The sequence below is a fragment of the Malania oleifera genome, chromosome 12 (assembly GCF_029873635.1).
Source record: "Malania oleifera isolate guangnan ecotype guangnan chromosome 12, ASM2987363v1, whole genome shotgun sequence".
NCBI lineage: Eukaryota > Viridiplantae > Streptophyta > Magnoliopsida > Santalales > Ximeniaceae > Malania > Malania oleifera.
In genome coordinates, this window is record NC_080428.1 from 78,564,427 (window position 1) to 78,568,757 (window position 4,331).

General features: G+C 35.0%; 1 long non-coding RNA gene across 2 annotated transcripts; it reads left to right on the forward strand.

Annotated features, from left to right (window-relative positions):
* The first annotated feature begins 1,385 nt into the window (after window positions 1–1,385).
* On the forward strand, window positions 1,386–3,659 carry LOC131144089 (uncharacterized). Of its 2 annotated transcripts, none has more exons than XR_009133692.1 (3): window positions 1,386–1,406; window positions 3,371–3,433; window positions 3,526–3,659. It is a non-coding gene; the product is annotated as an uncharacterized LOC131144089 (long non-coding RNA). The 2 variants fall into 2 exon arrangements; XR_009133691.1 differs by lacking the exon at window positions 1,386–1,406 and adding an exon at window positions 3,145–3,277.
* Window positions 3,660–4,331: the final 672 nt, after the last annotated feature.

The following is a 4,331-nucleotide window of genomic DNA, read 5'->3' on the forward strand; positions in this document are numbered from 1 at the left end:
GGGATTAGAGTTAGGGTTTATCAATTATCATCGCTTCCTCAGTCCTCTATTCCTCTGTTTCTCTGTGCTCCGCCGAGTGCCGAGTGCTAATCTGCCCCGCAGGCCGCAGCTTTCCTCTCCTGCCTCTCCATCGGAGTCGTCGGACATTCGAACCACCTTTGGAGGCTTGGAGCCTCTCGTCTCGGTCCTCACTAAGTCACTCCTCAGCGTGACAGCGTCTCGGACTCTCAGTCTCAGCCACCAGTGCACCACCTCGCCGTGCAAAGCCGGACCCCAGTGGGCAGTGGCAGTAAGCCAGTAAGTCAGTAACTCCTCCTCCTCGTCTTCTTCTTCTTCTTCTTCTTCTTCTTCTTCTTCTTCTTCTTCTTCTTCCACTTTTGTTATTATATTTATGTGTGTTTTTTGGGTTTGCATTTATCAATTATCAACATTTTTGCTGCTTCATTTTTAATTTCCGGTAGAAATTATTAGAAGGTTTAGAATGGAAAATATGATTTGTCTTTGAAGTTGATTTTGCATTTAGGATGAGTATTTCAGTTTCAGTGTAAATAGTTAGGACCTTCAGATTATTCAAAAAATTTGGTTTTGTGTTTATTAACGAATTCAGCTTCAAAATATTTAATGGATGCTCCCAAACACCACCTTAGAGCCGTGAAAATTAGGTGAAATCTGGAGAAAATTTATCCTAGTTCTTGGTTGGTTTTATTGGAATGCATTATTTAGTGCTTGAAAATTTTAAATCTTGAAAGTTCAATGAGAACATATTCCATTGAAACATTATCAAGTGTCTGCTTCCATTTTATTTTGTGGAAAAATGTTGTATTGTAATTTTATTATCTTTTAGCCAGAAATAAGTGATGCAAATTTATTCATTAAAATGTTATTCACAACAAATGCATCGATTAAATTTCAGTGGAATGATCAATGTGTGCTCATTGCATGCATTTTTAATAATTGAAACCCAAAACCACATTTTTTGAGCTTTCTGCATATAATTGCCACTTGCTAAGTTATGAATATGAATGCAATAGGTAAGCATATTGTTTTATGTAAAAGTTTTTAAGGTAAGAAAGCTTTATGTTGTGATTAGAGCATTTTTTTTAAAAATTTGGATTAGTACTCTTCTATGATGGACTTTGCCCTTCTTTTTTTCTTTTTTTTTTTTTCAGATATTAAAGGGAAAATGAGCAATGACTTGCCTATAGAGGTGGAGGTGCCAAACTTGGAAGATGCAATAATGACGCAAGCTAATTCCGAACATCAGCATTCAAATCCCAGTATGACAAGTGAGAGTGCTACTAATCCTCCTACTCAATCAAATGAAAAAGTTAGGAAGAGAATGAGACTAAGATCTGAAGTGTGGGATCACTTCACTAAATTTGTGACGGAGTCTGGTGAAATTAAGGGTAAGTGTCATTATTGTCATATTGATTACTGTGCTGATCCTAAAAAGAATGGTACGGGCACACTTAGATATCATATGGTTAGATGTGCACAAAATCCACATGTTGAAGAAACAAAACAGACACAATTAAATTATCAACCAGCCTTAAAAAATGCAGAGGGCTCAAAGGCAACTCTTACAAATTGGAAATTTGACCAAGAGGCAATTCGAAAGGCATTATCTTACATGCTTACTGTTGATGAATTGCCTTTTAAATTTGTAGACAATATGAGATTCAAACATCTTATGAAAGTTGCATGCCCTCGTTTTCGAATTCCATCAAGATGGACAATTTCTAGGGATTGTTATGACCTTTACATGGAAGAGAGGTTAAAGTTGAAAAAGTTTTTGAAAACCTCCTCTCAAAGGGTTAGTTTCACAACTGATACATGGACTTCTTTGCAAAAGGTCAATTATATGTGTTTGACTGCACACTTTATAGATAATGATTGGAAATTGAACAAAAAGATCCTTAACTTTTGTCCAATTTATAGTCATAAAGGTGAAGAGATAGGTATGGCCATTGAGAGGTGTTTGCTTGACTGGGGAGTTGATAATGTGTTTACAATGACTGTAGATAATGTAAGTTCAAATGACGTTGCAATTGCCTACATAAAAAGAAAAGTTTCAAATTGGAAAAAAGACATTTGTGGAGGCAAATTCTTGCACATGAGGTGCATTGCACATATAATTAACCTAGTTGTGCAAGATGGTTTGAAAGAAATGGGGGATTCAGTTGCTCATGTTAGAGACGCAGTCAGATATGTTAGGCATTCACCTGCTAGGTTGAAAAATTTCAAGCGTTGCGCAGAAGTAGAAAAAGTAGAATGCAAAAAGATGTTATGCCTAGATGTTAGCACTCGATGGAATTCTACTTATTTGATGCTAGACACAGCTCAAAGATATGAAATGGCTTTTGAAAGGTTTAGGGATGAAGATCCTTCATTTAGAATTGAGCTTGAGACTAGGGATGGCATACCAAGTAGTTTTGATTGGGAACAAGTTAGAAAATTTGTGATGTTTTTGGAACACTTCTATGAACTTACTATACGAGTTTCAGGTTCTTTGTATGTTACAAGTAATACCTTTTTTGATGAAATTAGTGGGATTGATTGTCTTCTAAAAGAGTGGGAAAATAGTGATGACCTGGAGTTGAGTTTAATGAACATGAAAATGAAGGATAAATACAACAAGTACTGGGGAAACATTGACAAAATGAATATGTTGATTTTTGTTGCATCTGTTCCTGACCCTAGACGTAAGTTGGGATATGTGCAATATGCTCTTTCTACTATGTATGAAGGCGACAAAGGTTTATTGGTGGGGAAAAAGGTACAGGATACAACAATGGAATTGTTTGCTGAGTATAAAAAGTTGTCACAATCTAAAAATGAAGAATCAAACAGAAGTGAAACTTCAAGCTTGACTTGCTCCACTGGTCAAGGTGAAGCAGCAGAACGAAAGTTCAAAGTTTTGTATCAAAGTACAAGACTCAAATTGGAGGTGGAGATAATAAATCAGAGTTGGATAGGTATTTGGGGGAGGATTGTGAAAAGGACGTGGAGGGTTTTGATATTTTGGAATGGTGGAGGTTAAATAGTCAAAGGTTTCCCGTCCTTTCACATATGGTTCGTGATGTTTTAGCAGTACCCATCTCTACAGTTGCTTCAGAGTCTGCTTTTAGCACATGGGGGCGTGTTCTCGATGCCTTTAGGAGTTCTTTGACTCCTAAAATTGTTCAAGCTCTTATCTGTACACAAGATTGGATTCGGGGTTCACATACTCCAATTAAGGTTGAAGAAGACATAGATGACCTTGAAAATCTAGAAAAAGGTAATATTATATTTATATATTGTCAAAAATTTTCAGTTGTTCATTGAATGATTAATTATTACAACTTACAAGTGCTTCTATACAATTTTTTAGAGTTGTCAAAGGTTGCATTGGAGTCCACAATTGGTGAATAAGACAAACAAAGAAAGACAAAGGGTTGGTTTCATACTTTCATATTGAGATTATGTTTTAGTGTTTTGTCATATAAATTACATGCTATCAATTATCATTATTTTGGTTTGTTGCAGACTTACAGGTGAAATAAGCAGAGAAATTGTGCTTTGTATTTTGCAATGTAAGAAGCTGAAAAGTGGGAGTTTCTAATACAAGAAGCCATGAAATTGTAGCTGTCACTTGTCAGCTGATGTATGAAGCATTGAAGTTCTAGTTTTTTATTTTAATTTTTTAGAAACAATTTATATTTTATGTTTGTTTTTTATTTTTATTTTGCACAAACTATTTACATTGGTCTGTAATATAATATTATGAACTTTGTACTCTTGAACTCAAATCCAAGTAGACACTGCAGACCTTTAAATTTCATGTTTGGTGACTTTGGTCTGTGATTATATTTTTTTAGGAAGATTTTCTAGATTGTTTTGGTATGCAGATGATTTTATTTTTACATTTATTAGATTTTATGTAAACAGGGTTCTATACTTCTATTTTTACATTGATTATATTTTATCTAAACAGGGATAAGACACCTAGTTGACTAGTTGTGAGCCTCTGATGGTGTCATTATAGATTTTTTTTTTCTTCAAAATTGAGAGTTTCTTAATTCAGCTGACGGTGGGTAACCCTACCCCCAATTCACTCCACCCCACTTTTTTTTTTTTTTTTTTTTTTTTTCTATTGAATTCTGGGATTGTCTTGCTTAATTTGCCTTTAGTAGAAACTAAACTTGTGCAAAATACAGATTATTTGTTTCCATTATTCATATCACTATTTCACCAGTTCCGTGAAGAGCGTATTATTACTTTCCCAGGTCCTTTGAAGCTTCATCTGGTCATACCTAGTTATCACCTTTGGTCATTTAAAAGAGGTAGATATG